The sequence below is a fragment of the Odocoileus virginianus genome, chromosome 6 (genome assembly GCF_023699985.2).
Source record: "Odocoileus virginianus isolate 20LAN1187 ecotype Illinois chromosome 6, Ovbor_1.2, whole genome shotgun sequence".
NCBI lineage: Eukaryota > Metazoa > Chordata > Mammalia > Artiodactyla > Cervidae > Odocoileus > Odocoileus virginianus.
The window spans coordinates 16,863,398-16,875,757 of record NC_069679.1 but is presented as its reverse complement, the minus strand read 5'-3'; the positions used below and the strand labels follow the sequence as shown (position 1 = coordinate 16,875,757).

General features: G+C 41.4%; 1 protein-coding gene across 4 annotated transcripts in view; it reads right to left on the bottom strand.

Annotated features, from left to right (window-relative positions):
• Window positions 1-6,649, bottom strand: part of TEP1 (telomerase associated protein 1) — a 46,804-nt gene extending 40,155 nt beyond the window's left edge. For all 4 annotated transcript variants that reach the window (XR_011488208.1, XM_070468919.1, XM_070468920.1 and 1 more), the window contains exon 1: window positions 6,359-6,649. The gene's annotated coding sequence lies outside the window, so the exon portion shown is untranslated. The remainder of the gene's footprint in view (window positions 1-6,358) is intronic.
• Window positions 6,650-12,360: the final 5,711 nt, after the last annotated feature.

Here is a 12,360-nt window from a genome sequence, read left to right as displayed (position 1 = left end):
TCAACTTTTTTATAAACTAGTAAATTTTATATTGTAATATCTAATTCATGACCAAACTTAGAAAATGAAGCTAGATCTTGCACTGTGTCTGTCTAAATATGTCTTGGTATGTCTTTGTCTCTCGGTAATATTTTTTAGGTTAATTTGTAAATAAGCTCTATTTAATTGGCTTAAAAAAAAAGGGTAAGCGCTTACAAAACAAATAATTATAAATTAAACAATAAGGAAAATATTCAGTATTAAATACCTGATATTAATGTTTGTTTGTTGACCTGTCTAATATAGACATGTCTTAGAGTAATTAACATCAAGTAAAATATTTTCATTATGCCTAGGTTTATTATAAGTTAAATATTGTTATATTGTAATATCTGTTACAAGTTTGTCAGCAAGGAAAGTACCTCAAGTAAAGAAACTTCAAAAAAAAAATGTAAATGAGATAGGAGCTTTTAGATAAACTATTAAAAATCATTATACTTTAGAAATGTCTCTCTAAAACAGTCCCTTTAGATTTTGGTAACCTGGATTTCTAGGGTTGTGCTAAATTAAGTGACTGATTTATTGAATAGCTAGATCATTTAAAAAAATAATAAGATTCTGAAACATTCATTACTGAACACTAATTTCCTCTTACAGAGAAACTAAAGATTTTAGACTATTAATAAATAATTTTTGATGCCATCCTGAGATATTCGCTAGAATTTTTTTTTAGAAATTATCACTGGTATTTATGTTCACCAATCTATAGAATGCTAATATAAAAGTAAATTCTTGGTTGCATAAAGAAAGTAAGATGTGTGTGTTCAGTAAAGAAGGTATGAAAAATGAAGTTACATTTTATTAAAAAAAAAAAGGGGAAGTAAGTCTGAATTACAGGTGGCTGTTTCAGGATGGGAGAACAAAGTAATGGGTACAGAAAGTGTTAAGAAGGTTTGATGGAAAGTGCACTCCAAGGGAAGAGTTTTGTCCATAAATACAAGTTTTCTTGAGACGTTGAACTGCCTTTGATAATGGATTTTAAGTTTCTTTACCTCTGAAGTGATCTGTTCTATGTTTACCTTTGAAATCTTCTTTTTTACTTTAGCTAAGTAAATATATTATTTCACGGTGATCTATATGATTCTACCTGAAAGAGTACTATAAACCCTTTTGATATTTATTGACAAAACTGCCTAAATGGCTTGACTTCTAGCTGACTTTGGGATGCTTCAGAGGGCCCCTGAGACATCCCAAAGAGCTATTAAACTACCTGAGTTCATCTGACATGTTAAATTGCATGGGAATTATTGTTGGAGGGAGTGATAAATCTTTTCAGGTTATATTGTGCAGTTGATGTTACTTATATAGATATCCTAGAAATTATGTAAAATTCATGAAAATCTGATATGTCCTGGTAAAATGTTGTCAGTTATAATTTTAGTTATCACGTTAAAGTGTTACAAGTCACAGCAATGACCAGGCTACTTTGTCAATTACAATTTAATTAGATTTTAAACATGCCTTGTATGGTTTCACTCTCATGCTTTTAAAAAAAAATACTGCTAGTTCTTCAAGATTTATAAAAAGACTTTTCTAAGATTAACTGAAAAATTTTGTTTGTTTGCTATCTGGTAAATTGGTAACAGACTGGAATTTAGTCTACTCTCTATGTTAAGAGAACAAAGTTTTCTTAGAATGAATCTTTCAATAACAGATTATGAATTTCTTTGCCTTTAAGTGATTTATATTTGTTTTAAAATCTTTTGTTACTTTAGTAAAGTAAATAAGTGTTATTTACGATTATGATACATGCAAAAGCTCATTCTGCTTCTACCCAAAATAACCCCTCACTGTTAGACTTGTGCTATCCTAATGTCTTAAAACTGACAACGTCCCTGCTTACACTTCTAAATCTTTTCAAGACTTTTGTACAAGGTTTCATATAAAACATAGCATAGGTATCCGTTATAACCCACAGGGACAAGCCATCATAGAAAGAGCACATCAGACCCTAAAAACTCAAATTTTAAAACTACAGGAAGGTGAATTTAAGTATAGTTCCCCTCACCAGATTCTACAACACGCTCTTTTTGTGATAAACAATCTAAACACTGATTTATTTAGGGTTACTGCAATGCTCCAACATTGGAGTCCAGAGTAGCAGAGTACAAAACCTCTGGTTAAATGGAAAAACCTTCTTTCAGGACAATAGAGGGGTCCTGACCCATTACTAACCAGCGGCCGAGGGTGTGCTTGTATTTTCCCTCAGGGTGCTGAGGAGCCAATTTGGATCCCGGCAACACAGTACATAGCTCTACCTAAAGGAGCTTCCAATACATACCCCAGCCACCACTTACTGCATTACTTTATTTCATCAAGATAAAAATGTATCTTGTTAGGTTATCTGCCTACTTGTTCACCATTTCTCCTTAATAAAATAAAGCCCTCCCTGAGGGTCAGGGCTCCTTTGTCTTGTTCACCTCTGTATGCCCAGCATCACACACATAACCTAGCTTCTAATTTCCCAGTCTCATTTTTTCCTGCTACTCCCATCCAACTTTATGCTTGAACCATACAAACTCTTTCCAGCTTATGAATTGCCAAGGTATCTCCTGACTCTGGATCTTTGCACAGGCAAAGGCCTGGAACACTCATCCTTCTTCCAAGACCACCCCTCTTCCCCAGCCCCTTCTTTACTAGGCCAAATTCTACTTCCTTCTCACTCTGAAGGGCTCAGGTTAATAGTGCCTCCAAGGAGCCTCAGGTGAAACCCAGCCCTCAGCCTGGTATAGGTGGTCCTTCTTTGTTCCCACACTGTACTTCCTCAAGCAGAGAACACATCTTTGTACTGTAATTGTCTGTTCGTCTTTCATTCCCCTGGACTATAAGTTCCTGAGGACAAAGACCCTTCAGCCTTGTTCACCATTGCTGGAACAGTGCCTAGTCCATGGGATTCAGAAGTTTTTGAAAATCTGGTGAAAGCTATGGAGCTTTTTCACATGAGTATATACTATTTTGCATCCAGTTTTCTGGAAGTCCACCATGGATCTCCTAGAATCTCCATTAACTGCAAATTAAGAACTTCCATCTGACAGAATGCTTGAATTAATATTATTAGGAATGTATATACTCTCTTATTTGGACAAATGCTTACCTCCTATTTACATTTTTTAGGAAAAAGTATGTTGTTAGGATTGAGTCAGTCACTTAATCCTTAACATGTAAGACTTTATGGACCGATATGTAGAATACTTCCAAGAAGATTCGAATGGACTGACAATCCAGAACCAGAAAGGACAATGGATATCTCACTGGTTATCAGTGTGGGCAAATGGAATGAAGAATGATGGCCTGGATGTCCCTGGTGGCTCAGAGGTAAAGAATCTGCCTGCCAACGCAGGAAACACAGGTTCAATCCCTGGTCAGGGAAGATCCCATATGCCATGAGCAGCTAAGCCTATGAGCCACAACAATTGAGCCTGTGCTCTAGAATCTAGGAACTGCAACGACTAAGACCACATGCCACAACTGAGGGCCGTGAGCCCTAGAGCCCATGCTCCACAACAAGAGAAACTACTGCAATGAGAAGTCCCCACTTACCATATATAGAGAAAACCCCCACAAAGTAATGAAGACCCAGCACAGCCAAAAATTAATTGTTAAAAACAATGATGGCCTGACTTGCAGCAACAGGGATATAACTAAAGATCATCATACTAAGTGAAGTAAGTCAGAAAGAGAAAGGCAAATACCATATATCACTAATACATGGAATCTAAGATATGGCACAAATGAACCCATTTACAAAACAGAAACTGACTCATAGACATAAAGAACAGATTTGTGGTTGCCAAGGGGAAGGAAGGGAGGCAGACGGATGGACTGGGATTGGTACATACAAGCTATTGGGGTTGGTAGATGCAAACTATTACATTTAAAATGGATAAACAAGGTCCTAATATATAGAATGGGGAACTGTATTCAATATCCTGTGAAAAACCATAATCAAAAAGAATATTTTAAAATAATGTATACATGTACATAACTGAGTCACTTTGTAAAGCAGAGATTGGCACAACACTGTAAATCAACTATACTTCAACTAAAAAAAAAAATTTAACAACAACAACAACAAAAAGAATGCTTTTTGTTGTATGCTTTGTACATTTCCCTCATGTCTTTGTGCTATATAAGCCCCCAGCAAAAGCAGTGGGGAATCTCAGAATTGACTCAAGATTTTAAAAAGAAGTCCCATTATAAAGGTAGAAAAAACTACAGTTACATGTTTTTCTCTCCCTGGTGCTTGTGAAGGAGATTCAACTGACGTACAAATGAAAAGTAAAAATCCCCATCTTGAGTTCCATTCTCCAGGGACAACCACTGCTAAGTTTTATATGAAGAGTTTCGGAAACTTTCTATGCATATACAAGTACCTGTATAGGTCTATACTTCTCCTTCCCCCATATCCACCACCCCCTCCTTCTTTCTTTTGTTTTACACAGAGGAGCCTTCTTTGATGGTTTGATGTCAGTACTTTCTATCATTGTGAAGCAGAATTCATCAAGCCATTGGATTGTAATTTGGGAGTTCCCAGGTGGCTCAGCAGTAAGGAATTCACCTGACAATGCTGGAGACAAAGGTTTGATCCCAGGGTTGGGAAGATTCCCTCGAGAAGGAAATGGCAACCCAATCCAGTTTTCTTGCCTAGGAAATCTCATGGACAGAGGAGCCTGGCAGGCTATAGAGCATGGGGTCGCAAAGAGAGATTCAGTTCAGTTCAGTTCAGTCAGTCGTTCAGTCATGTCCAACTCTTTGCAACTCTATGGATCACAGCATGCCAGGCCTCCCTGTCCATCACCAACTCCTGGAGCTTACTCAAACTCATATCCATCGTGTCAGTGATGCCATCCAACCATCTCATCCTCTGTCGTTCCCTTCTCCTCCTGCCTCCAATCTTTCCCAGCATCAGGGTCTTTTCAAATGAGTCAGTTCTTCATATCAGGTGGCCAGAGTACTGGAGTTTCAGCTTCAACATCAGTCTTTCCAATGAATATTCAGGACTGATTTCCTTTAGGATGGACTGGTTGGATCTCCTTGCAGTCCAAGGGACTCTCAAGGGTCTTCTCCAACACCACAGTTCAACAGCATCAATTATTCGGCGCTCAGCTTTCTTTATAGTTCAACTCTCACATCCACACATGACTACTGTAAAAACCATAGCTTTGACTAGATAGACCTTTATTGATAAAGTAATGTCTCTGCTTTTTAATATGCTGTCTAGGTTGGTCATGACTTTCCTTCCAAGGAGTAAGCATCTTTTAATTCATGGCTGCGGTCACCATCTGCAGTGATTTTGGAACCCAGAAAAATAAAGTCAGCCACTGCTTTCACTGTTTCCCCATTTATTTGCATGAAGTGATGGTACCGGATGCCATGATCTTAGTTTTCTGCATGTTGAGCTTTAAGGCAACTTTTTCACTCTCCTCTTTCACTTTCATCAAGAGGCTCTTTAGTTCTTCTTCACTCTCTGCCATAAGGGTGGTGTCATTTGCATATCTGAGGTTATTGATATTTCTCCTGGCAACCTTGATTCCACTTGTGCTTCACCCAGCCCAGTGTTTCTCATGACATACTCTGCATATAAGTTAAATAAGCAGGGTGACAATATACAGCCTTGAAGTACTCCTTTTGCTATCTGGAACCAGTCTGTTGTTCCATATCCAGTTCTAACTGTTGCTTCCTGACCTACATACAGATTTCTCAAGAGTCAGGTCAGGTGGTCTGGTATTCTCATCTCTTGAAGAATTTTCCACAGTTTATTGTGATCCACACTGTCAAAGGCTTTGGCATAAACAAGAATAAAGAGAATCATACTTTAGACGCTGCATGCTGTTTCAGTCCTTTCGGATTCTCTGCGACCCTATGGACTGTAGCCCGCCAAGCTCCTTAGTCCACGGGATTCTCAAGCAAGAAAACTGGAGTGGGTTGCCATGCCCTCCTCCAAGGGATCGTCCCAACCCAGGGATGGAACTGGCATCTCTTATATCCCCTGCATTGGCAAGCGGGTTCTTTACTACTGGCGCCACCTGGGAAGGACGTTAGTAGCCACCACACTTTTAAGCTGACTTTGTGACACTCCACCCTGCTGACACACAGCCCGGGTTCCCTTCCAAGGAACACACAGAACAAGGAAGAGGACCCACTCTCATCTGGCCTCTTTCTCCCTCCTTCAGGGTCCTTTCCACCTCCGGGCCCTCCCGTTCCTTCAGCCTTCTCGCTCCCTCTTTCACACTCCACCTCGGCTCCCAGAGCTGTCCGAGGAGCCCGGCCGAGGCGCCCCAGTCTGCGCCCGCCCTGCCGCGTCCGGGGAGGTCACTACCTGGCCGCGCTACGCCCTTCCCGCTGGCCCCGGCGGCCGAGCCCACGCCGAGACACAGGCCGGGGCCAGCGCTGCAGGTTCTCGATCCTCCAGGGAGACACCCGGGCCTGGAGCAGCTAGCTGCCACGCGGGACGTTCGGTTCCGAGCAGCAGGAACAGGATCCGGCTCTGGGTTCCGCTGGTAGGAAGAGTGGAAACCGGAGGCGGAGCCGGGCGGGGAGAGGGGCGGAGACTGTGCGGGACAAGGCGCGGCCCGCGGGGCGGAGAGAACGGCGGCTGACGCCGCGGATAGACCGAGCTCTTCGCAGCTTTTTCTGGGGCCTGCGGTTAGTGCCACTCTCAAGCCGCGCCTTCTTTCCCCTTTCCTCCCCCTCTCTTCTCCTGTCCCTCAGGTTTCCCCTGCTACCAAATTCTCTTCTTTTACGAAATTTCCTCTTTTGTTATGTCTTCCAACACCATTTCTTGGAAAAGATTTTGGTATGTTCTCTGCCGATCTGGCCACATTTTGTTCTGGTATCAAATATAATGGGACTGTTAATTCAGGTGCAAGTTACTTGGTAAAAATAGAAGTAAAAGGAAAGGGAAGGTCTAAAGCAATGGCCTGTAGCTGGATGTAAATATCAGATGATCAAAGCTGAGTGAACTAAGAGCATGCCTGTGTCCATCTGGGAGAGGTCCCTGGATTACAAAGAATTTTTTGGAGCCATTCTGAATGGCTAATGCAAAACTGTTTCCCAAAAGGTGGGACCAGCTCAGGAAAGAGACAAGTGACCTTTACGATGGTAATGCTAGTGCTGTTTCATAAAGAGCAGGGCCCAACAGATTCTAGCAGGAGAAACATGATTACTCGTGTAAAACAGATTATGATTATCTGTCTCCAATAAAATATCCCTTTCCCAAGGGTAAACTTCCCCGGTGGTTCCGTCAGTAAAGAGTCTGCCTGCAATGCGGGTGACCTGGGTTTGATCCCTGGGTTGGGAAGATCCGCTGGAGACGGCAATGGCAACCCACTCCAGAATTCTTGCCTGAAGAATTCCATGGACAGAGGAGCCCGTTGAGCTATAATCCATGGGGTCACGAAGAGTTGGACACAACTGAGTGACTAACTTTCACTTTTCCTAACGGTGGGGAGTGGGCACCCCAGGTTGCTCTGTAGTGAAGAGTCCACCTGCCAAGCAGGAGGGAGGGGTTCAATTCCCAGGTGGGGAATCTCCCTTGGAAGAGAAAGTAGCAACCCGCTCCAGTATTCTTTCCTAGGAAATTCCATGGACAGAGGAGCCTGGTGGGCTACAGTTTATAGTCTTGAAAGAGTCAGACACAGCTGAGCACACATACAAGCCTGGGAGGGCACTTGGATTCTCAGGGGACAACTGAGCTTCATCTCAGAATCGAGGGCACCCAGATCCCACCTAACTTCCTTAGTTGCCTCTCTTACCACCTATCCCATTAGTCCCAACACTGTTTTTATAAGAAATATTTTTATATTCCCTGTTTGATCCTGAACTACAAATTATAAATAGTGTATTTTAGCTAGATACACAGTCCAAAAGTTTATAAAATGTCTAAAGAGATATAAAAGAACAGTAGAGAAAAGAGTCAGTTCAGTTGAGTTCAGTTCAGTCGCTCAGTCGTGTTTGACTCTTTGCGACCCCATGAATCGCAGCACGCCAGGCCTCCCTGTCCATCACCAGCTCCCGGAGTTTACCCAAACTCATGTCCATTGAGTCGGTGATGCCATCCAGCCATCTCATCCTCTGTCGTCCCCTTCTCCTCCTGCCCCCAATCCCTCCCAGCATCAGGGTCTTTTCCAATGAGTCAACTCTTCGCATGAGGTGGCCAAAGTATTGGAGTTTCAGCTTCAATATCAGTCCTTCCAATGAACACCCAGGACTGATCTCCTTTAGGATGGACTGGTTGGATCTCCTTGCAGAAAGAAGGTAATTTATTATAAAATACTATGTGGAGACGACAAGAAGACACAATGAGATACTTAGATGTATACATCTCTATAGAATTACCTTGAATTTAACAGTTACAGATGCAGCATGATACAGGGATGTTCAATGGTGATTCAGATATCACAAAAAGAATTGCTGATTCTATGATTTTCCAAAATAACTTTTAGCAAATTTTTGAATGAAACAAGGTATAGTCATCCCACGATGTTTATGGTAGTGGCATTCCTAGAAATTTTAGTGTATATTAAACTATGCATAAAATGCCTTATGTTTATATTTAAAATAACATTAGAGCCTAATTGTGTGTGTGTATGCTCAGTCGCTCAGTTTTATCTGACTCTTTTGGATCCCATTGACTATAGCCTGCCAGGCTCCTCTGTACATGGGACTTCCCAGGCAAGAATACTGGGGTGGGTTGCATTTGCTTCTCTAGGGGATCTTCCCCACCCAGGGATAGAAGCTGCCTGTCCTGCATTGTGGGCGGATTCTTTATGGCTAGCCACCAGGGAAGACTTTATTCAGTCTAACCACTGGCTGCTTCAAAGAATTGCACTGGACAAGTGGTTTATGAACAAGCACCTATTTGGGAGCACTTGGTATCAACCAAGGATTGAACCTAGGCCACAGCAGCAAAAGCGCTAAGTCCTAACCACTGGACTGCCAGGATATTTTGTCAGTTTCTTTTCCATTATAGATTGCTAGAAGATATTGATAACCTTTAATTACTTCTACTTTTAGAGTCCAAGTTAAGAGTTTCATCAATAAGTTTCATCCATGGAGGTGAATCTACACTGGAGATATGGTATGATAAAGAAAGCAGTCTCAAAAGTCCTTCTACTTGTGTTTAAATAATGCTTAGCATTTATAAACCCTATTACCTTGGGTGCATAAATTCTTTCCTCTGAGTTCCAGTTTCCCTATCTGTAAAATGAGGGTAATAATAGCATCAACTTTCTATGGGTTTTATTGGCATTTAAATGAGATAATGCATGTGAATCACTTAACACACTCCCTGGCACATAGCAAACACTTAAACTAGTTATTTCTCTGTTATGAGAGCTGACTTTCATCAGTAAGTTGTTTGAAAAATATGTAATGCATTGGGGCTCAGATTACCTATCTGCTGATGAATCAAACTGACATATAACTAGGAGACCTCTAGCCCCCTAAGTGCCTTACCTTCAGCTGGAGTCCAGATGAATCCATATCCCTATCTCAGGAGCAATGTTAGTCTGCATTAGCTGAGAATAAACCTATAACCCTCTGTATAGCACTTATGGTCTCAGGGGTGCTGCAACACACTGGCCCCTTTTTTTGGCATCATCTAGCTCACTAATCTAAAAGGATGTAGCCTGGAAACTTAATTTACAAACTGTCAGCTAAATTCTTTTCAAAATGTGCGTAGAGGTCCTTAGGACTATTCCAAGTTCTGTGACTCGTGACTATAATAACCCTATGATGTTCATATATAGGTGTTATCCCTGTTTTATGGATTAAGATACTGGCATTCAAAGTGATTAAGGGATCTACTCATGATTACCAAAACAGCAATTGATTTGGAGCTTGAGGTCAAGTTACTACTTCTAATTCAGTTCACTCTCAAGCTGTACTTTTTTTCACTGTTCTGATTAGAAATACAGATGATTGTATTTTGAATCATCTATAAACGTCTATCTCTCAGAGGAAATAAAGACTATAAAAGACAATAATCTCACCACTAATGACATATACATGTATTCATGCATGTATATATGCATATATATATATGTAATGTATGTATTTTTTAATAGTTGTATTAGCAGGAGTTGTGATAAATTCACACTTTTCCACCTATGATCCTTTGATCCCAAGAGTTAGCTCAGATTTGGAATGTAGTCTGTGGCCCTAACAGAGTAGTTATGACTGTCCTGCATATAAACCTAACCTGTGATGCTTGTACCAGCCAGTCTCCGGGTCCCAATGTTATAGGTATGTCACTCAGAGATTGCTCTCATTGAAAATGTTCCTCTTCCTTATCCAGACTATGCCACCTGCCTTGGCTTCTTACACTGTTAAAGAAGGGTTTGAATTACACTCTCTCCAAAATCTCTTCTTTCCATGTTTTACTGAACAATCTTTCTATGTAGCTTTTCACTCTTTGGAGTTGGACACTGTTGCTTCTATATCCTGGACTGTCAGTCTAGATAAATAACGGCACTTAGTTTTGCAGTAGGATATTTTTTTTTGGACGCACTGAAGGGCTTGTGGGATTTTAGTTCCCCAACCAGGGATTGAATCGTGACCCACAGCAGTGAAAGGGCCAAATCTTAACCACTGAACCACCAGGGAGTTCCCTTAAGTAGGATTTTTATGTGATTTTTACTCTTTTGTATGTATTTTTCATTTGTTTTTAAAACTTCTCTCAGTTTTAAACTTCTCTCAGTTGCTATCAGATTTCCAGATGTCCAGGACATAAACTATGTAGTATATTTGACAGGGAAAATATTGGGAGAAGGAATCAGTAAAGTTTCTGTTTCAGTAGTACAGAATTCCATGATGAGTCGAGTGAAAAAATAAGAGGAGATCAAGCTCAAGGTGATGACAAAGCTTTGTGTCTAGGAAAAAGGAAAAACGATAGCACCAACAAAGCATGTTGAGTCTGAACTGATGATAGTGGTAAATCCAAGTGGAGGTGAGGGCTACTAAAAAACAAAAAGATTCAGCTAGAACCCAAGTGAGTCATTAAGGCCTCGGGTAGAGGGGAAGTGAGCTTCCTGAAGAGTAGCATGAAGCAAGGTAAGAGAGGAGCATGGACAACCAGAATTAGGTGTGTGTGTGTTAATCACTCAGTCGAGTCCAACTCTTTGCAACCCCATAGACTGTAGCCCACCAGGCTCCTCTGTCCATGAATTAGGCATAGGAGACTCTTATAATCTAATAGATTACCAGTACTGAAACTGCACACCTCCTAGTCCTATCCAGTTTCTGAGTCAACCTGGAAAAGACGAGAGCAAGTGTGCAAATTCCACCCTCATCCACAAAGGAGGTTGAAGGAAGACTGTGGAGGTAGCTAGTAGGGGAAGATATACAACACTGTGGCTCATTATCTGATTTACCAAAATAAGAATCACCAAACTGTCACCTAATTCCTGGATTGCCATGATTGCCCACTCTATAAGAATGATTTCTGTCCTAATTCCTGATTTTCACTCCACTTCCCTTCTGGGGGCAAAATATTGCCTTGAATCTCAGTGCACTTGCCCAAGGCCCCAACTTGTTACCTGGCTTAATTCAGGGCCCTCTCACTGAAGAGTGGACCATTGGCCAGGGTCCCACTTCACATCAGAAACCTCTTCCTCTATTATTACTCCAACCACAGTTTTAAGGCTAAGGGACTTCCCTGGTGGTGCAGAAGATAAGAATCTGCCTGCCAAGGCAGAGGGCATGGGTTCAATCCCTGATGCAAGAAGATTCAGCTGTCGAGGAGCAACTAGTCCCCGCATCACAACTACTGAGTCTAAGTGCTGCAACTACTGAGGCCCATGCACCCAGAGCCTGTGCTCCGCAATAAGAGAAGTTACTGCAATGAGAAGCCTGCACACCGCAACTAGAGAAAGCCTTCGCAAGGCAACGAAGACACGACACAGCCAGAAATAAAACAAATTAATTAAAAATTTTAAAAGCCCAAGGATAGAGCCTCCTGCAACCACCTCCCCCATCTACATACTTTTGGACTCTTGGCTGTCGGCTCCACCTCAGATGGCACCATACCCTCTTGGACACCATGATTTGACTTTCTGCAGCCTCTTTGGATTGGAAACATAAGAATAGGAGAGTGCACCATCTCTGGAGACAGGGAGGGAGAAATTTTTAGGGCAAAAGCCAGTTTTCAAGCCAGCCAGTTCCTGCAGAAAGATGAAAGAGAATGAGGATGGCCTTAGGTTGTTTAATTTGGTGAGAAATAGGTCACAGTGACATGAGGGAGGATGGTTTCAGTAGTGCAGTGGAGACAAAAAACAAATTACAAGGGATATGGAATGTTTTTTTTTTAAATGGAAAAACACA